General features: G+C 57.7%; 1 protein-coding gene across 1 annotated transcript in view; it reads right to left on the reverse strand.

Annotated features, from left to right (window-relative positions):
* The window catches only part of LOC133349949 (trithorax group protein osa-like), a 75,490-nt gene that overhangs the window by 13,204 nt on the left and 39,725 nt on the right, over window positions 1-22,561 (reverse strand).

The following is a 22,561-nucleotide window of genomic DNA, read 5'->3' on the forward strand; positions in this document are numbered from 1 at the left end:
GCACACTTGGCGGTGCGACAGCTTCCCTGCTAGACGTGGCAGTGTAGAGCACAAAGGCAAAGATCCCCAGATATAGCTTTAACAGACTGTTGGGGCAAGTGCTGTTAGCCAGTAAAGGCCGGCACTGTGGCACACGAGGATGGGGGTGGTGGTGTGGCCAACACCACACCCGGTCGCCTTTGTCTCCCCAATGGCGATGTTTACACACCGCACCAGGTACTAATTTGAGGCAGAGTCAACCTAGGGGTAGGCCCAGGACCGGTTCAGATAATCGTCACTGGTTTTGGCCGTGAGTGGGAAGCGAACTCGGGTCGCTGGGTTCATAGCGCAGCGTAGCGCTAACCGCTACACTACACCCTCCCAGACTGACACACAAAAGACGAAGATCCTCCATATAGCCTTAACAGACTGCTGGGGCAAGTGCCGTTGGCGAGAACCTATGAAGGCCGGCGCGGCACACGAGGGGGGGTGGGTGGCCAAGACCACGCCCGGCACACGTGTGCACATGGACTGAGACACGCATACAAAGACAAAGACGCGCACACACCGAGACGCAGCACGCACGCGCGGAACGATCCCCCACGCTGCGCGCTGTACAAAGCCCAATTCACCTGCACCGTGCCCGCCGAGCATTTACGATCGTTAATATTTCACGAGCGGATCCCGCAGGGATCCTTAAACGCAAGAGGAACGTCTGCCGAAACATTCGGCGCGAGAGCATCTGTTTCATTCCGCCGGCAAAAAAAATCCATGTCTCTGCGCTTTTAATAGCGTGTATGTGCGTGTGTGTGCATGTGTGTGCGTGTGTGCGATGAGTGCGTGTTGATGTGCGTGCGCACTGATGTGCGTGGCGTGTCTGCACGTGTGCGTGTAAGATCATGCGTGTGCATTCCTGCATGCGGTGTGTGTGCGGTGTGTGTGCGGTGTGTGCGGTGTGTGCACGGTGTGTGTGCGTGCGTGTGCGTGACAACAACGAGCGGAGCGCCGGGTGGCTAAAGCACAGCAAGTCGGCACAGTAGGGGGCACAGGTGGTGCATCAGCCAGTCATCTCGGGCATCTCGGTCAGTCGACCCGTGGCACCTGGGTCTGCCCTGTGACCTCCTGCCAGCTGGCTTTCGACACTTCACGTGGCCTCAAGGTGCACTTGGCCTGGCACAAGCATCGTGGTGACGTCACCGCCACTTAGTGGCGAATGGCGGTTGTTGTTGTTGTTGTTGTTGTGACGGGTTACACAAAGTGCTTGAGTAACATGTGCATAAATTTCGATTTAAAGCTTTCGTGACTGCAGGGATTCATCTTCTTGGTTCTTTCGGTAAAGTCACGTAGAAGGGAAGTAATAAAATAATAAAAATAAAACATAATAAAATAAAATAATTCTCCCGACGTTTCGGCTACAACGCAAGCAGCCGTCTTCAGGTGAAGAATGAGACACTATAAGCTGCTAGCTTGGCAGTGCTAGCTTGGCAGTGTAAAGTCACGTAGAAGGGAAGTAATAAAATAATAAAAATAAAACATAATAAAATAAAATACTTCTCACGACGTTTCGGCTACAACGCAAGCAGCCGTCTTCAGGTGAAGAATGAGACACTATAAGCTGCTAGCTTGGCAGTGTCTCATTCTTCACCTGAAGACGGCTGCTTGCGTTGTAGCCGAAACGTCGTGAGAATTATTTTATTTTATTATGTTTTATTTTTATTATTTTATTACTTCCCTTCTACGTGACTTTACCGAAAGAACCAAGAAGATAACATGCGCATGTTGTGCATGTGTTGAGTGCGCGCGTATGTGTGTGCTGTGCTGTGTGTGATGTGTGTGCTGCGCTTGCGTGTGTATTGAATGCCTGTGTTGGGACTAAAGTCTGTATGTGCTGCGCTTAGACTTATCTATGCGTCCGAGTGTGTGCACGTATGTCTTCGTTTTGTCTATATCCACTGTGTGCTTACCGCTAAACTACGTTACGAACCCGGCGACCTGAGTTCAATTCCCGATCACCAACAACATCAGGTGATGAATATTTGAACCAGGCCGTGGGCCTCCACTCTGTCGACTCAGCTTCAAAGAATTACTTGGCACGGCCGGGCGTGGTGCTGGCCGTGCTGGTCTTAACAGTTTGCTCACTAACAGCATTTGCTCCGAAACGATGTTCAGGCTATACAGGGAACAACCTTTGTCTTTGCATCCAGCGTACAGACAAGACGTACCCTTCCCACACGCGCACGCTCGCGTGAGGACGCACGCGTGGGGGAGGCAAAGGGGGGGGGGAACGTGCATCTGAGCGATTCCCCTGTCAATATCTCTCTCCTAATGGCTTCTCGCGGCTGCGCCACACGGGACCAACCCTCCATCCCCATCGCGGCTCCGTGGCGACGGCGGCGGAGAAGGAGGCAACGTCTCTGACCTCCATTATCCTCCAGTGGCTGGACCCAGGCCTTGACCCCCCCCCCCCGAGCCTTTATCGAACCAGTTAAACACCAGGCACCGGGCAGTGCACCAGGAGGTTTGAGGAACAGTTCGTGACCCTCGGTGGAGCCACAGAGCGCTGCCCCTGGCTGCCGGCCCGGTTCCCGCCGGTTGCCCCTTCTGCCCGCGCGCCCCCATCCCTGCCTTCGAAGGGCCCCGCGCTACCGAGGGCGGCCGAGGGCCTCCGCCGTGAGCGACGGGTGGGCGGGACGGGGAGGGCCGTGGTTCTGACTGGCGGCCCGGGGGGCAGGCAACGGAGCAATGGAGACGCGCCAACACCGCCAGCCAAACGGGAGTCGGGGTGGGGGGGTAACGAACGCTCCCCCTTTCCAGGACGTCGCGATACCGGGAGAAGTCCACCGACATCGCTGCCCCCCCCCCCGCCCCCCGCTGCGAGCGGAGGAGCTTCCCGCTCCATAAGGCTCAACAACGCTCCCGGGTGTTCCTTCCGCTGCGCGGGTCGTGCAGTTGAGTGCAGACGGGTCGCCCTGCGTGGACCAGGCGGGGGAGGGGGTGGGGTGAGGCGCACCGCATTGCTTTTCCAGGGAGACCTGGGCCGTGTCATCAGCCCAGCAGTGCAGGTGCCACACAAGGAGACCGCACGCAGGGGACCAATCCCATTCGAGGGCAGAGAAAGCGAACGCACGTCCAGTGCACCCATTACGCCAGTAGTTTGCCGATCATCGGCCATGATCAAACCACTGCTAGATGTGTTGAGCACGGCTGTGTCACAAGCAATTTCAATCACTGGGGGGGTCTCACGCTCCACGGGATCGGCCGAGACGCGTGAAGGGGCCCTCCGCTGGCGGCCGAGGCACAGGAGGGCGAATTCCGCACATTCTTTATCGTCTCGATGCGGCGCCGGTTCCCACCGGGAGCCGCGTTGCCCCCGCGTGATGCCGTGAGCGTGAGCGCTCTCTCTCTCCTAACTCTCTCCCCTGTGCACCACACGTGCTGCCAACAAGCCATGGGTGATGAGTTAGAACACAAACACAGAGCCCCTCACACTCGCTCATACTCCTCAGTGGCCAAGTGTGGTGTGTATGAACCCCGGTGCAAGGAATTAAATGCCCCACGTGCCCCCCACCACTCCCCCCCCCCCCCCGAAGTCCGGTGCCAGGGACCCTTCGGCCTATGGGGCCGGCACACATTAAAGGTACCACGCTCTCACGCAAACGTCTCCTGCCACCCCCACTCCACAACCACACCGCGACACGACACCTAAATGGCTTCCTCTCTTTGTTTGCCATCATATGGGCATTCCACCATGGGCTCAGGTGCCAGCGAGCGAGTGTCATCCCCGCCGCGTCGCTCGTAATAGGGAGGCACTTTTCTTGGTAATGTGCGACTCGGCAACTGGGACGACGCCACGCGCTTCTCTCTCGCCGTGTGGTGAGAGTGGAGATATCAGCACCACCACCAGCAACACCACCACTATCACCCACAACACCACCATGATCAGCAGCATCAGCAACGCCAGCGTCAGCACCAGCAGAATCAATTCCCGGCCGTGTGTGCGTGGGGTTTAGGTCGGGTCTTGGAGACAGCCCTCGCGAGTAAAACTCAGAGGCCGTTGACGTTGGCTCAGAGCACACACGGAGGAGTGTGCACTCACCGCGAGGAACTGTACACACAGCGCCCGGCCACCTCTGCCTCCACAATTCAAAAGTCCTACACATCACACCAGGGACTTGAATAAGACCGAATTAACCTAAGGGAGGCCCAGGACTGGTTCAGATTACCGATCACAGATGTTGCGGTGCGAACGAGGCAGAGTGCCGTGAACCGCTGCGCAACCACCCCGACCCGCACCGCACCACGCTGCTCCAATGTTGCCAGTCCCACGCCGTCATCATCACCGCCAGGGGGGGGGGGGGGGGGGGGAGGAGTCTCGTTACCAATAAACAATCGGTCGCCCGTCAACTTGGGAGCGGTTCTCTTTTTGGATGCGCAGTTTTGTCCGCTGGGTTTTTTTTATTTTATTCAGTTTTTCTTTCCCCGATTTTAGTGACGGTGTGTTCGTGTTTAAAAGGCGTTTGCATGCATGTGGGGAGCGTGTGGTGGTTAGCGAGCTGCGCTACAAACCCAGCGACACGAGTTTGATTCCCGCTAACCGCCAACACGGTGACAATTACCTGAACCGGTCTTGGGACTCCCCAAGGTCATCTCAGCCTCAAATGAGCACCCGGTGCGATGTGTAAACATCGCCACTCATAAAACAAAGGCAGCCCCGGGGTGGTGTTTGGTCAGCCACCCCCTCATGTACCGTCCCGTCTGTTAAGGCTATACGGGGGACGTTTGTCTTAGTCGTAATGTGCTCACGGCACTACAGCACTTGGCCCAACAGCCTGCGTGCCTACACGGGGGATCTTTGTCTTTGTACTCGCTAGCAGGGGGGGGGGGGGTGTGCCCGGTGTGAGGTCATCACTCACGGAATGCCGACGACGGTTTTGCCCATGGGATTCCCACCGACGGGAATATAAAACACAACCGGCACGGATAAAGAAACTCCCCCGGCTCATAAACGAGGAAGCTCCGAGCGGGCAACGCGGCCGGCCGGGGGCCCACGGCGAAGCCCAGCCGGCGGGGCCTCTCCCGGGAGCGCTGATGCTGCTGCTGATGATGCTGCTGATGATGCTGCTGCTGTCAAGTTTTGTTGAACCAGCAGAACACGCTCACCGCAGAAATGCCCGTGTGCACGCTCGCGCGTAAAGATGCTCGGATCGCCGCCGTCCGAGTGCAGACCCCCCCCCCCTACCCACCCACGTGACGCCGGGAGGGTTTGTTAAAGGGAGCGAGGTTGTTGTTATTGTGGTTAAAAACTTGGGAATGGGGAGACCGAGTACGTGCACACGTGCGGTACGGCGCGTGTTCACGAAGCGCCTGCGTGAGAGCGCACGTCTAAAATCATCGCCACACAGCGGCACACATCAGTGACGGGCGATATCTGAACCGATCCTGGGGTCGATCTTGGCACAGGTGCTTCGAGTGCCCTGCCCGGATTAAATAAGTTCTCGTTGACAGCACTTGCCCGATTTTGTCTTTGAGTGCATGAGCGGGAGGGTAGGGGGGGTTCACGCACGGCGCTGCGAACCCGGCGACCCGAGTTCAGTTTTTATCGCTCACGACCAAACACAGTGGCGAAAATCTGAACCAGTCCTGGGCCTCCACAAGGTCGACTCAGCTTTAAACGAGTACCTGGTGCGATGTGTAGATGTCAGCATTGCGGAGACAAAGAGGTCCGAGCGTGGTGCTGGCCATCGACTCGTGTCGTTCCAGCCATCATAGGTGCTTGCTTCCAGCACTTGTCCCAACAGTCTATTAAAAGCTATACACGGGGGATTTGTCTTTGATTTTGAGGGTGTGTACACGTTTTTAGGGAACCAAACCAATCCGGGAGTTGCCGTGGCGACACCACGTACTCGCGGGACTCATTTACCGAAACGCCAGGGCCGTCAGCACCAGGCTCCTTCCGTCCCACCCCCACGACTGGAACTTCCGTCACGGAATGCTGGGACTTCCACGAACTCTCCCCGACGTCCCATTCGCTCGGACGCAAAAATAACCGGCCACCGAGCGTTCACTCCCCCATCGCCCTGACCTAATTTGCACCCCCACGACCCCACCGGCTTCCCACTCGCCCGGTTCGACCCCCACCACCCCGACGATCCGTTCCTCGTGCCACCGCGGATGTCGCCTTCCAGGGACCCGCGCAGCCGCTGTGGGCGCCGCAGACCAGAGGTCGCAACCGGGTACCCGATACCCGTACCCTACCCGATACCCGGCTACCCGTACCCGGCCAGGTACGGGTACGGGCACCCGTTTGCGACCCTGGTGCGGCCGGGTACGGGTACGGGTAGGCCGTGAGTCATTGGTGAGTAACTGTCACTCATTTCGGGTAGGGTACGGTAGGGAACGGGTACCCGTACCCGGCCGGGTACGGGTACGGGTACCCATTTGCGACCCTGGTGCGGCCGGGTACGGGTACGGGTAAGGAATCAAAACCCGTTTGCAACCTCTGCCGCAGACGTGCGAGAGCATGGCCAGCGTGCCCGGGTCGAGCTCGGGAGAGACCGACATGCCGTTTGTTTTACAAACCGCAAAAAGCAAAACACGGTTAGACAAAAATTCCTGGTCATTTTTTCGAGACGCCCGCTTTTTCTCCTTCCACGACCGGGCCACGGCGCAGCCTGGACGGCCACCAGCGTGCGGACACAGTCAGATCGGCACCGAGTCGGAGGCCGGGAGAATTTGCGTGGGGGACAGATCTCTCCCGTGTCTGCCAGGCCATTACTGCCTACCCGTTACTGCCTGCCGATTACTGACAGTCCATTACTGTCCACCCATTACAGCTAGTCTGTTACTGTGCACTCACCACAGCCAGTCTGTGACTGTCCACTCACTACAGCCAGTCTATCACCGTGTACTCACTACAGCCAGTCTGTCACTTTCCACTCACTACAGCCAGTCTGTCACTGTGTACTCAATACAGCCAGTCTCTGTCACTTTCCACTCACTACAGCCAGTCTGTCACTGTGTACTCACTACAGCCAGTCTCTGTCACTTTCCACTCACTACAGCCAGTCTGACTTTCAACTCACTACAGCCAGTCTGTCACTTTCCACTCACTACAGCCAGTCTGTCACTGTGTACTCACTACAGCCAGTCTCTGTCACTTTCCACTCACTACAGCCAGTCTGACTGTGCACTCACTACAGCCAGTCTGTCACTGTGCACTCACTACAGCCAGTCTGTCACTGTGTACTCACTACAGCCAGTCTCTGTCACTTTCCACTCACTACAGCCAGTCTGACTGCACTCACTACAGCCAGTCTGTCACTGTGTACTCACTACAGCCAGTCTCTGTCACTTTCCACTCACTACAGCCAGTCTGACTGTGCACTCACTACAGCCAGTCTGTCACTGTGCACTCACTACAGCCAGTCTGTCACTGTGTACTCACTACAGCCAGTCTCTGTCACTTTCCACTCACTACAGCCAGTCTGACTGTGCACTCACTACAGCCAGTCTGTCACTGTGCACTCACTACAGCCAGTCTGTCACTGTGTACTCACTACAGCCAGTCTCTGTCACTTTCCACTCACTACAGCCAGTCTGACTGTGCACTCACTACAGCCAGTCTGACTGTGCACTCACTACAGCCAGTCTGTTACTGCCGACAACGCGACTTCTTCAGCTTCTTCTTTTGTGGAATTTACTCTCGGGGAGCGGGAATCTCAAAATCGCCTCGCTGGCAGGAAGAGTGAGGGGCTCCCTCGACCCATGCTGCCGGGCCGAGCCGGAGAAGAGGAAGACGAGGAGGAGGTTGGAGGAACGTGCGTCCCTGACAGAGTCCGCTCGCCCGCTGAACCCTGAACCTGCGGCAGTGGCCCCGACAACACCGCGGGTGAACCCAGGTGGTGAACCCAGGTGAACCCTGGTGGTGAACCCTGGTGGTGAACCCTGTGCCCTCACCCGAGGTTGCGGGTTACACGACCCTGCAAACCGGAGCGCGACATTGCTCCTCGCGAGAGAAGGGGGGGGCACGCAGAAGGCACCGAGTGAGTGCGAGCAGAAGCGATGCCAAGCGCGTTCCTCTGCGTGCCCCCCCCACCGCTCCTCGCCTACGATCTGGGTAAACAACGCCGTGCGGCGTCTGCGGCGCACTTCTAATTGTCATTATTTTACGATTCGCGGTTTCGTCCGAGCTTTCGTGGGGCGGCTCTCGTATCCTGCCGTCTTGTTTCCCCCACTACCCTCAGGCGGTGGCGGAGGGGGTTCAAGACTTCAAGACGCAGGACGAGTTCACACTTCGAGACATGCCCACACACGAGGCCTTCACAAAAAGTTGGGGCCAAGTGTCCTTATGACGAGCACCTACGATGGCCGGCATGGCCCAAAAGTGGGCCGGGTGGCCCCAGGTAATTATTTTAGGCCGAGTAGACCTAGGGGAGGCCCACGACCGGTGCAGCCAATCGTCACTGGTGTTGCTGGCCACGAGCAGGAATCGAAAACTCTCCGGCTACGTTCCCACTCCCCACGCACACCGTGAATCACCACAAGCCCTGGCACTGGAGCTCACGCCACCAAACACCACCACCACCACGACCTCTCTCGCTCATCTGCCAACGATCACAGGTGTCTCCTGCGACGATACTACCACCCACAATGGCCACGGTGGAAGAAGAAGCTCTTCAAAGTCCAACAACGGCCACCGCAGTGCACTCGCAAGTGAAACAGCTGCGACAAAAACAACATCCGTCATTTGCCACCGGTGGTGGTGGTGGTGGTATCACAATGGTGCTTGTCCACAGCCGAGACAACTCGGCACGCCACGAGGAGGAGGAGACGCAAACAACCCCGAACTCATCGCCGCACTCACGCACGGACACTGACTCACAAACACTGACACACAACAAAGACAACGATCCCCCGTGTAGGCTTTAACAGGCTGTAGGGGCAAGTGCTGTTAGCGAGCACCCCTTTGAAGGCCGGCACGGCACACGAGGGGGTGGGGGTTGCCAACACCACGCCCGGCCGCCTTTGTCTCCCCAGTGGCGATGTTTACACACAGCACCAAGTACTCATTTGAGGCTGAGTTGACCTAGAGGAGGCCCAGGAAGGGTTCAGATAATCGTGACTGGTGTTGGCCGTGAGCGGGAATCGAACTCGGGTCGCCGGGTTCGTAGCGCAGCGCGATAACCGCTACACCACCGCTCCCCATACACACACACTCTCTAGAACACCGACACGCACACCGACATAGAGACATGTCAACACCAACACACACACTCTAAAACACCGACACGCACACCGACATAGAGACATGTCAACACCAACACACACTCTAAAACACCGACACACACACCGACATAGAGACATGTCAACACCAACACACACTCTAAAACACCGACACGCACACCGACATAGAGACATGTCAACACCAACACACACACTCTAAAACACCCATAGAGACATGTCAACACCAACACACACACACAGACCAATCGCACACACTCGCAAACCACATACAGTACTCACAAACGCGCGCGCACACACATAACACACACACACAACACCACTCACAACACCAACCCCACACACAACACACACACAACACCAACCCCACACACAACACACACACAACACCAACACCACTCACAACACCACACACAACACCAACACCACTCACAACACCACACACAACACCAACACCACTCACAACACCACACACACCAACACCACACACACTTACAAACACCGATAGAGACAAGTCAACACCAACACACATACACACACAGACCGATCACACACTCGCAAACACCAAACCACATACAGTACTCACAAACGCGCACACACTCACAACATCAACACACAACACCACACACACCACTCAACACCACACACACAACACTCACAACACCACACACACGCATTCACCAACAAAATTCACTCACTCACAAACAGCATACGCACTCCCACAAAACAACTCCCTTGCAGACTCGCACCACCACCACAACAACAACAACCACCGTCATTCGCCACTGTGGCGGAGACGTCACCACCACGGCGGCGCTCGTGCCAGGCTAGGTGCACACAGACGCCAGCGGGCACGGGGGGGCCCGCGGTTACCATGGGATTGCCTGCACAGTTCGAGCAGACCAAACTAAATACGATCTGACACATCGTGGGGGGCACAGGACACATCGTGGGGGGCACAGGCCCCCCACGATGTGGAACATTTGGAACATTTTTGTCGGTCCCCTTGGCGAGCACCTCCAGGGGTTCGGGGGGGGGGGGTAAAACCGCAGTTTATTTCGCAAACTAACTTTTAACAAAATAGAACTTACAAAAAACATCGTCGTATATTTATGGTATTCAAAGATAAAATACATTAATGTTATAGAGTATTGTACATATATTTTATGTGTTTATGAGTTGCTAAACTTTTTGTGCGTCGTCTGCGGCTTTCGCAAAACTCCCAAAAACTCCAAAAAAAATTCCCAGTTAATTTCTGATGCCGACCCCGCGATGTGTATCTTAACTGCGATGGTTGTTGTTGGTGTTGGTAGTTGTTGGTGTTGGTAGTTGTTGGTGGTGGTTGATGGTTGTTGTTGGTGTTGGTAGTTGTTGGTGTTGGTAGTTGTTGGTGGTGGTTGATGGTTGTTGTTGGTGGTTGATGGTTGTTGGTGGTTGATGTTGGTGATGGGTGGTGATTGTAGTTGGTGGTGGTGGTAGTTGTTGGTGGTGGGTGGTGGTGGTTGGTGATTGTAGTTGGTGGTAGTTGTTGGTGGTGGGTGGTGGTTGTTGGTAGTCGGTGGTGGTGGTGGTGGGTCGTGTGAACTGATCAAACTATCGACAGTTCAAAGCGAGTTCAAATCGCGGCCCCCCACAATCAGGGGGAGCGGGCGAGCGATACCGTGGACCGGCTGTATGTTTACAAGTGGAGGAGCTCCACTGGGCTTGGGCGAGGAGGAGGAGGAGCACTGATGGGTGAGAGGCACACCGAGTCCCACACACACCACCACTCGTAAACCCGGGGCCACAACCCCACCGAGCCGGTCACACGCCGCATGCGACTTGGCCACGACAACAGCGATCCGGTCGCAATACGAAACCAGCCGCGACACCGATCCATCCATCCACAACACAGCACGCGAGCTACGATTCAAAGCCCCGTGCCTCTCTGATATTTAAATAAACACCACAAACACCACCACCACCTAGACCAGGGGTCGGCAACCAAAATAACAAGAAGAGCCATTTCTTTCCAATTCGGTACAAAATTCAGTATTTCAAGAGCCGCAATGCATCTGAGTACATATACTGTACATACGTACTCATCGTCAAGAAGCAGCCCGTAAAGAGCCGCATGCGGCTCCGGAGCCGTAGGTTGCCGACCCCTGGTCTAGACCCACTGGGATCCTCACAGCCAAAGAAGGCACCCACACATCCCTCTCGCTGGCAGCTCTGCTCACTCCCCCGGGATGAGACGACCCGAATGTCGTGCCCCCCCCCTCCACGCCAACCTAAACTGCACTGGGGGGGGGGGGGGGTGGGGGGCTGTTTGACCATACTTCACCCACGTGGCGCGACGCGGGTTGTTGAAAGGGTGGGTAGAAAGGTGCCCCCCGCAGGACCCGGGTTCAGCGCTCGCTCGCCGGACCAAAGTTCGATTCCGGGCCAGGGCCAACATCTGTGGGGGCCAGGGCCAACATCTGTGGGGGCCAGGGCCAACATCTGTGGGGGCCAGGGCCAACATCTGTGGGGGCCAGGGCCAACAGCACCGGTCCTGGGGAGCTTCCCCAACTTCACCAAGCGGGCACCAAGCGGCCCCCCACGGCACGGGGAAATGGCCCCCCACGACACGGGGAAGGGACCCCCACGACACGAGGAAGGGCCCCCCACGACACGGGGAAGGGCCCCCCCCCCCATCCAGCAGTGGAGCTGTCGGCCGGTGGTAAACAAAAACCCCCCGATTTCCCGTGTCGCGCCGCCGAGTTTTACCGGCGAGAAGGCGGCAGAGCCGGCGCCGACGTCCTGCGAGCAGTTGGGCAGCACCAGCATCTCGACCACGCGCACTGTCTCCTCCACCACCTCCACCTCCTCCACCACCTCCTCCACCACCTCCACCTCCTCCCGGAGACGCTGAGCGGACGCCGCTCATAAGAACCCCCCCGAAGACGTCGCGACGGGACGCGAACAAAGCCCCCCACCACCCACCCAGGGGAGGCGCGCGGTGGCAGAGACGAACTTTTATCGGCCTACGAGCGCCTCCCGTCCCCTCTATCTCTAGCCTCTCTCTCCCCTTCCAGCGGGTGGTCTAAGTGCGGACACGCGGTCGTACACGGGGTGCTGCTGCTGCTGCTGGTGGTGGTGCTGGAGCTGTCAGCAGCCGCCTTGCCCGCTGGCCCCGGGGTGAATGCGCGGGGTGCCACCGCCGGCCGAGACCCCCCCTCTCCCTCCGTGCCCCCCCCCTCTCCCTCCGTACCCCCCCCCCCACTCCGTGCCCCCCCCCACTCCGTGCCCCCCCCCTCCCGCCGCGGAGCGTGCGAGGGGCGTCAGAGGCGGCGCGCGTTGCTTTGCCCGGCCGCGGGTGCCGCTCGGCTTAGGAAAGTGACGTCAGGGAGGGGGGGGGGAGTTGGGGGGGTGGAGGGGGGGGTCGAGTGCCGGGAGGCGGGGAGCGATTCCGGAAAGCGCCGCAACGCTGGGGTTTCCACGGCGCTGAGACCCACAGACTCGCACAGAGACCCACAGACTCACTCACAGACTCACACAGAGACCCACACTCACAGAGACTCGCACAGAGACCCACAAACTCTCACAGAGACCCACAGACTCTCACAGAGACTCACACTCACACAGAGACCCACATACACTCACAGAGACCCACATACTCTCACAGAGACTCACACTCACACAGAGACTCACACAGAGACCCACAGACACTCACACAGAGACCCACAGACTCACACAAAGACTCACACAGAGACTCGCACAGAGACCCACAGACTCACACAGAGACTCACACAGAGACCCACAGACACTCACACAGAGACCCACAGACTCACACAAAGACTCACACAGAGACTCGCACAGAGACCCACAGACTCACTCAGAGACTCACACAGAGACCCACAGACTCACTCAGAGACTCACTCAGAGACCCACAGACTCACTCAAAGACTCACAGACCCACAAACTCTCACAGAGACCCACAGACCCACACAGAGACCCACAGACTCACACAGAGACCCACACAGAGACCCACAGACTCACAGAGACCCAGACTCACGGAGACCCACAAACTCGCACAGATACCCACAGACTCGCACGGAGACCCACAGACTCACACAGAGACCCACAGACTCACACAGAGACTCACACAGAGACCCACAGACTCACACAGAGACCCACAGACTCACTCACAGACTCACTCACAGACTCACACAGAGACCCACACTCACACAGACTCGCACAGAGACCCACACAGAGACGCACAAACGCTCACAGAGACCCACAAACTCGCACAGAGACCCACAGACTCGCACAGACCCACAGACTCGCACGGAGACCCACAGACTCGCACGGAGACCCACAGACTCTCACAGAGACCCGTAGACCCGCACAGAGACTTACAGACTCGCAGAGAGATCCACAGACTCGCACCGAGACCCAAAACCGTACATACTCACAGAGCGGCAAATTCTTATACAGTAGAGACCCATAGACTCACGTAGAGACCCACAGACTCGCGTCGTCTCACATTAGCTAGAGAACGAAAGCGGAGAACACGGAGGAACCCCATTTAAAGCAGGGGGGGGGGAACTTGCACACTCCACACAGATAGGCGCCCGAGTCGGCAATGGAACCTTGCGCTACCCACTCAAACCGATGCATCACGACGTGCCGAGCGCGAACGTTGCCACCATTCACCAACAACGAGGACTCCTGTAGGAAGCACCTGGCAGATGTGGAGCCACACTCTGATGGGCTCTCTGTGTGCAGGGCGGGGGGAAACTGCTCTTATCTTGCAGCTACAGATCGAGGTTGTTGTTGTCTTGGGCTGACCGACACCGCGGGCTTGAGGAAGAGTGGCAGAGCGTGGTGCGGTTATATCTCCATCGCGAGCAGGGTTAGATGAGAGATGAGCGGTAGGAGAGTGTGTGGAGGGGAGTAGAGTGAGATGAGAGGTAGAAGAGTGTGTGGAGGGGATTAGAGTGAGGTGAAGGGTAGGGAAATGCGTGGAGGGGAGTGGAGTGAGATGAGAGGTAGGGGACTGCGTGGAGGGGAGTAGAGTGGGATGAGGGGTAGGAGAGTGTGTGGAGGGGAGTAGAGTGAGATGAGAGGTAGGGGAGTGCGTGGAGGGGAGTAGAGTGGGATGAGGGGTAGGAGAGTGCGTGGAGGGGAGTAGAGCGAGATGAGAGGTAGGAGAGTTGTGAGCAGTGGCGAGTCCACAACTGATCTAAAAAAAAGACGCAGTGTGTGCGATCTTTCGATGATGTCCGGGAGCCCCGGGGGGGTGTGGGAGGGCTGCAGGGCTGCTGGGTGACACCGTCTTGCTCACGGCCGTGACGGGCACCCCGTGCGGTGCGCGCCGGTGAGCGTCACCGCGGCGGTGTTTCGAGGCATTCCGGCGCCGTGACGCTCCCCGCACACCTGCGGCCCCGCATAGCCCGAGCTCACTTTGTGCACCGCCACCCCCCACCAAGCCTCCAGCACACCATCCTCCTCCACCAAGAAGTTCGCCAGCGCAAACACGGGCGCCACGGCCATGAGCTCATGGGCTGCTGCTGCTGCTGCGAGGCGCCGCCGTGTGAGCCGCACGCGGAGGAGTTCAGAAACTCTCACGCACCGCGCTCTCGCGCGCACACACGCGCCTTTGTTTTGTTTCTAGCAGCCGGGAGGAGGAAGATTTTTTTTGCCACTCGCCACACTCTCTCTCTCTCTCCCCCACCCCCGTGTTACCCGCTCTCCTCCACTCTCCATCGCTCCCGTCTCTCTCCCCCCCCCCCTCTTCTCCCACGTTCTCCCCTCCTGGCTGTGTTTTTCTTCCTGCGTCCTCCTACTTTTATCCCTCCCGCCTCCTCCATCGCCCCGTGCCATCTCGCTCACCGCACCACCCCTGCAGGCGCGGGGCGGTGTTTGGGGCGAGTGAAAGGGGTGGCAGTCTCGAGACGCGCACCGAGACAACCACGGCGAGTGGGCTGGAGGATGAGGAGGATGATGGGGGTGGTGGTTTGAAGGACTGAGCAATCACAGGAGGAGGAGGAGGTGGTGGGGGGAGATGAGAGCGCGTGGGAACGGGGGGGGGGGGGCCCAAACGACGTGTATACCCAGCACACAAGCCACAACGTTGGGCTAACATTGGAACGTTGTTGGAAACGTTGTGCCCAACGTAGCTACGCGCGGCAGTTTCTACCCCGACGTCACGGTGCCCTGAGCACAGGGCCAAGCGGCCAACAACAAACAGCACCGTGAAAGTCGTCATCCATGAGTCGACACACGTTCGAGCGAAGGTTACGAGAACTCGGGAGGGAGAGAGAGAGGGAGACACAATGGGACGAAATACAGAGAGCACGGATGGAGGCAGAGTTGCTCGACATGGTGGAGGTGGTTGCGGCTGGTGGTGGAGCTGGTGCAAGTGGTGGAGGTGGTGGAGGTGGTGCAGGGGGTGGAGGTGGTGGACGTGGTGCAGGTGGTGGAGGTGGTGCAGGTGGTAGAGGCGGTGGAGCTGGTGCAAGTGGTGGAGGCGGTGCAGGTGGTGGAGGTGGTCCAGGTGGTACAGGTGGTGGAGGTGGTGGAGCTGGTAGTGGTGATGCAGGTGCAGGTGGTGATGCAGGTGATGCAGGTTGCGGTGGTGTGACAGGCTGCTCTGATCAAAGTGGTCGCAGATAAGAGAGAGAGAGACGGAGAGTGAGGAGGCCGCTCCCGTGAGCCGCGGGTGGGCGGCGGAGTTCAAACGGAGAGCGCTCCGCTCCCCGCTCGCTCGGCGGCGGCAGCAGTCGCCGCCAGGGCCAGCAAAGAGGAGCGCCGACAAAGTTTGAAACGGTGGGGGGGGGGGGGGAGGACAACAACAACGGCGAAACCTCGCGTGGAAGTCGAGGCGCGCGAATCTTGGCGCAGCGTGGCAAGCGCCAAGACTCGCGCGGCTCTCCGCTTTGAAGTTTTTTTGGTTTTTTACGCGAAGGTTCGCCGCTTTTTTTGTGATATTCGAGTTCAAATCGTAATTTTTGGGGGAGAGGGAAGAGGAGGGGGGGGGGGGGGGGGGGCGGCCGTGGTGCAGCACTCTTTTGCAATTTTTGTTGTTGTTTTTATAAACAAGCGACTTTGGTGTTTTCTTCGGGGGTGAGTAACCCCGTTGAGAGCATTCCACGCTGCCATGGCGATTTTAAAAATGTAACCAAAGTTTGGATGCTTGGGGACGGGGCACCACGGTGGCGAGATGTTGACTACCTCGCCCGGTATACAGGAGGGTCACGGGGTTTCGATTCCGACCCTGACGCCTCTATATTTGGCGTTTTCGTGTCTCTCTCTCTCTCTCTCTCCCTGTGGTCGTGTGAATCCTTCTCCGGGTCCTCCGGGTTTCCCCTCCACATTTAGCAACGTTTGTTTTAGAGAATTAGGCTGCTTTAAATTTCCCACGCGAGAAGCCTCTTTGCCGAGCTTTCAATTTGTGTCCAGGTCGCTTCTGATAAAGAGCTATGTAGCTCAGTGGGCCTTACCTGCTCAAATAAAATAAAAAGTAAAAAATCGGTGCAACCAACCCTGGAGTCTACTTCATGCAAGAGCCAGCTCAGCGATCTCCTGGAGCCTCTTTTATCCCTCACCTCTCTCCACCGCTCTCGACGGACACAGCAAGCGTCCTCATGGGCACGCGGTGCAACCGCGGACACACTGTGCCGTCACCGAACGCGAGTGATCGCAATCAGAATATGTATTGATACTGGAGGAATCCGATGAGCGCGCCGAGGGGGGCTCCCCGATGGCTCTCCGCAGCCGATGTCGGCTCGTCGCGTCGAGCCGGACGATCCGTGGGATGCTGTTGATGCGTTGGCAGCGGTGCACAAGCAGAGTCAACAACTCCTCGAATTCGTCAATAAGCCAGTGGAAAATTACAAGAAAAATATATATGATAGGCGACGTTTCGGGCAGTGGGCCTTCATCATAGCACAAACCAGAGATCGTACGAATGTGCTATGAAGGGCCATCGCCCGATACGATACCCGTCGTATATGTCCACGTGTAAAGCCACGGTGTTATTGACCAACGTGTTGACTCTCGTTAAACTCTCATCAGGGCATGACGCTACCGTTAAGATTCGTCAGCCCGACGTCTTCATGAAATCGCCGTGGTTACAATTTTGTCTACATTTATTATTTTTCCCTGAACGAGCGAGTGAAAAGTTTGCTGGTTTGAGCAAAGGTGCTAATGACGCAGCCGAGGAGAGCGCTGCTCCGGGGAGGCGACTTGACGGAGACTCTGGGGAGGAGGAGTGACCACGATCCCCTTTCGCTTGCCGCGGACGCCGCTGCCGCGGAGACGCCGGCCGCTGGACGCTCCTCGGTGTCTCCAGGGAGGCAGCGGCCTGGCGATCGAGCGCGCAGGCGGTGCAATTGCACCGGGAATACGCAGTGCCGGGCTACGAACAAGGCGGGGGGGGGGGGGGTGCGAAGTTGGATAGGGGCGAGGGGCGATTTAATTCCTGGCGCCAAGGCCCCATGCCAACAACGCCACGGATGCGCCAGAACGCTGCGCCACCAATGAAACCAGGCGCCGGTATTATTCTCCGTTCTTGCCAATGCCATCACCGGAAGAAAAAAACTAAACCCCAGTAAACTGAACAAACAACCGATGACTCGGTTCAGGTGAAATGACGCCACCGGCACGACGCAGCACGTGACGACGGCCACGGCTTTGCAACTTCTCCGGAGGGGCCCACGAGCCAGAGTGGGGGGGAGGGAGGGGGCAGGTTCCGGCCTATGAAGGTGTGAGGGCGGACCAGTGGGGGGGGGGGGGGGGCACAATTTCATTCTTTGCGCCAGGGGGGATTTCAGTGCCAACCACGCTACGTCATTGGTCATAATCAAGTCACCCCCCCATCCCGCCCACCCCCCTAGGGCGAGGCGATCGCTCTCTGCTGTGTCCCAATCCACTCCCGGATAAACGTCGAGGTGGCACGTGCACCGCACCCCCCCCCCCCCCCACCGTCTTTGAGATCATCCGTGGACTCACCCCCTTGCCACCAACTCTCCCCGATAACGATAACTCGATCTCCGGAATACCCTTCGGACACGGCGATACCATCGCCAAGCCATCTCCACCGCGAGCCGTCGGTGGGCGAGCGGCGGTGGTCTCAGGCTGACGAGCGCGTGACCCCCGATGCCGTGGAGAATGGGAAGTGAGAGAGTGAATTAAAATCTGCCACAGCCTTCCCCACAACCTTGGGCTGGCGCCACGAGCTGTGGGGCCGCGGCGAGGCTGGTGGTGGGGACCCGCAGCGCGACGCAGGACCCCCCCCCCACCCCCACCCCCCGTCTATGATGCCTCGCCGTGTATTTGTCCTTGCTCGACGCGTCCGCCAAAACAACAAAAAACACGGGGGATGTTCAACAAACGCGATAGTGCCTTTCAAAATATTTGTATGTATTACTTCTCAACGGGGTTTCGCAGCCGATAGATTGGATTGCGCTCTCTCTCTCTCGCAGGACGAGGATCTGCATGAGCACGGCACTTCGCTTCAACGCCCCAGCTACCCAACGATGCACAGCTGGACATTTATTTATTTGCAGGCTAGGGGACCTCTCCGATGGCAGCCGTCCCTGTGTGGCACAACGGCAAGTGGGCACTGCCGGTAGGGGGCAATGTTGCAATTGGTCAGTCTAACCTCATTATTTGTGGTTGTAATTTTTTCTAATTTGGCAAAATGTGCACCGTGACGCCGGCACACGGCGGCCCGCTCTTTTTCAACTCGCGTCACGGGATCTGTAACGTCCACTGCGATGCAGAAGGCGCTTATTTCACGGCCAGTGCACTCGCAGTATTAACCGGGGCGGCCAGGGGGTAGAACCGCAAAGCTCTGGAACGAGCGGCGAGCATGCTGCCACCCGGCCTGACTGCCGCGTCTTCGTGTCGTAGCGAAACCGTAAAAAACAACATCGAGCCTTCGATCGACGTCCGGGCACCGCGCGCATCCAGATCGACTCGGCGTGTCGTCCCCCCTCCGCGCGGACAGCGCCATAGCGGTGACGTCTCACGCCCGCGGGGGGGCCTCGTTCAGGGTACGCGGCATCGGTGGCACGAGTGGCGACCGGTTTCCCCGGCCGCATCGCGACAAAACGTTCACCAGCGGCGCCGAGAGGCAGGGGAGCAGCAGCGGCTGGGGGTGGCGACCGAGCGGATGCCGAAGTCCACTCCGGCGTCAATAAATCCGACAGCTCCTGGGCAGCGGTTCCGCCTTGGGGGCACGGGACATGCTGCCAGAGAGGTTGTGACCCCTGGGAGTTGTTTGACCACGCGGCTCACCGCTTGCTTGGCCGCAGTGGTCCGGACTCAAACTCGGGTTTTCTGTGTGTATGTGGTGCATTGAGACCGGAAGTCCCTCTCTGTATCTTGACCTTCTGACGTGTGTGGCGCCACTCGGGCGGAATAGCCATCGAGTGTGCAGGCGGTGCACCTGCGCCGGGGCCCATGGGACGAAGGGGCCCAGGTTCCGGTCCAACAAAAAGGGGCCCAAGGTCGTACCAAATAAGTCGAAGTCCACCCACGCTATAGGAGACAGTACAGCTAGTAGATTTGCCCACCATTCGCCTCTCTTAGATGTGGTGGCGTTAGTACAGTGTCTCAAAAAGCAGCGACGGTGTTGCAAGCTGGGTGGGTAGGTGGTGAGTTTGACTTCAATCTGGCCCTCAGGAATTCTCCCCCTCGTTCCCGGCGATGCCGTCACCGACAAAAAAAAAGCGCACACACACGAGAGACTGAAACAAACAAGCTAAGACGGCGGGTGACTCAATCGTGCGGAACGACGTCACCGGCTGAAATGCGGGCCACCGCATCGCACGGTGCTGCCACGTGACGACAAAGATCCCCCGTGTAGCCTCGAACAGACTGTTGGGGCAAGAGCTGTTAGTGATCCCCCGTGTTCATAATGACACAGCCGTTCAAGTGTGTAGTCGTGCATGTGTACGTAACAGTATGACTAATATACACAGGCAGGCGCACACACGCACACGTCTTACAAAAGAGAACGATCTACGGTTTAGCCGCCGCAGTCTTTGGGGCAAATTCTGTTAATGAGCAGCACCTATGAAGGCCTGCACGGTACACGAGGGGATGGGGTAACCAGTGCCACGCCCGGCCGTCTTTATCTCCCCAGTGGCGATGTTTACTACACACCGCATCAACTGCTCATTTTGAGGCCGATTCGACCTAGTGGGGAGGGAGGGGGTGGGTGGGGGAGGAGGCCAGGACCAATTCAGATAATCGTCACCGGTGTTTGGCGGCCGTGAGCGGGAATCGAACTCGGGTCGCCGGGCTCGCAGTGCAGCGCTAGACCGGCTACCCATCACCGCTCCCCACAACGACAAAGACAACGAGTAGGGGGCGGGGGGGCCGCACGGCCGTCAGCACGCGGCACGTATCGCGACGCGAGGCAAGGGCCCCCCCCGCCCCGGCTCGCAGCGCAGCACGCGGACCGGCCGCTCGCGAGAAAAGCGCCGCTCGGTCACAGCGACCGGCGGGTGGCATCGGCGCCACCGCCTCCAAAACTGCTCGATGCCTCTCCAACTCGTTCAGGCTGTGCCGTGTTGAGCATCAGCATCTTGGGAGGAATCCAGAGGTGTCACGAATATTTTTCTTTTCGCCCCGACAGTTGTGCGGCAAGGGGCACGGTGTCAGCGAGTTACATCAACAGGCGGTACCACACGAAAGGATGTTCAGCCGGTGATGCTCCATTGAGCTCGCCGATAAGAGGGCCCCGATGCCATTCAGCAGTCACATGCCAGCGCAGGATGGAAGGGAATGAGCAAACTAACTCACGACAGTACCGCTTACACGGAACCCACACCCCCGTAGCCGACTTGCAAACGGAATCGCCAACAAACAGCGCTAACAAATCACGCACAGCGTTGGAGGAATCCTGTCGGAGACGCGAGTAACTAAACCATGTACACAGCCTCAGAGATAACGGAGCTTAGTTATACAGCATGCATTGCAAGTCCCACGCACCATTACGTCTAGCTCGCCACCTCGCCTCGAACTCACCACTTGACAGCCACAGTGCGAACAGCTTCCTTACCATCTCACCGACGAATCACCAAAACCTCGCTCACCACCACCACCACTAATCACTTCTATCTCACCAATTCCCACAGATGAACATCACCTCCATTTACCCACCGTGCCCCAAATTGTAACGTCATCAAGTCCCGACTCACCGATTCTCAGATACAAGCATCACACCAAATGTGTCTCACCCTCTTCCCAGCTTGAAACACGGTCTCTCTCTCTCTCTTACTCACCACCATCCCAGATACCAACCTCACCACCACCACCTCCTCCTCCTCACCCAAACTGCCTCCCGCTCGCATTCACAAGAAATGCAACGGAATTCGAAGCGACGCTGAGAAGTAACAATTGTAAAAACAAATACGCGGGCAAAATCTCTCCTTCACGTACCCGTCTTTTCCACATAAGTAAAAATAGTTCAAACAAAAAACCCCATCGGCAAAGAGACCTTCTTCCGGGAGTCCATCATTTTAGAAGGAAAAATAATTCGGGATGAGAAAGCAGTCAGGAATCAGGCCATGCAGTGTCTCATCATCAGCACGATCGGGCTTGCGAGACAGCGGTGATCGTCTTGAAACAATGCTAGCGATGCTGCTGCTGAAATTAAGCACTCCCGGAAGGCCGTGGTGGAGCCGATGGGCAGGGTGGCGGGGAGATATTTGACATCGATTACAATGCGGCTCGCCCCACTGTCTGCTTACACGCCGTGTTACTCAACTTCGTCACAAGGGCGCTGACGGCGATCACTTTTAAAAAGTGAGAATCGCGGCGGCAGCAGTGATTCTCTCTTCGCTCTCATTGGGCAACAGCTCTCTTCGGGCAACAGCTCTCTTCAAGCAACAGCTGTCTTCAGGCAACAGCTCTCTTCGGGCAACAGCTCTCTTCAGGCAACAGCTCTCTTCAAGCAACAGCTGTCTTCAGGCAACAGCTCTCTCCAGGCAACATCTGTCTTCAGGCAACAGCTGTCTTCAGGCAACAGCTGTCTTCAAGCAACAGCTCTCTCCAGGCAACAGCTCTCTCCAGGCAACAGCTCTTTTCAAGCAACAGCTGTCTTCAGGCAACAGCTCTCTCCAGGCAACAGCTGTCTTCAGGCAACAGCTCGCTTCAAGCAACAGCTCTCTTCAGGCAACAGCTCTCTTCAAGCAACAGCTCTCTCCGGGCAACAGCTCTCTTCGGGCAACAGCTCTCTTCAGGCAACAGCTCTCTCCAGGCAACAGCTCTCTCCAGGCAACAGCTCTCTCCAGGCAACAGCTCTCTCCAGGCAACAGCTCTCTCCAGGCAACAGCTCTCTTCGGGCAACAGCTCTCTTCAGGCA

The sequence above is a fragment of the Lethenteron reissneri genome, chromosome 32 (assembly GCF_015708825.2).
Source record: "Lethenteron reissneri isolate LAM-NWPU_2019-01 chromosome 32, ASM1570882v1, whole genome shotgun sequence".
NCBI lineage: Eukaryota > Metazoa > Chordata > Hyperoartia > Petromyzontiformes > Petromyzontidae > Lethenteron > Lethenteron reissneri.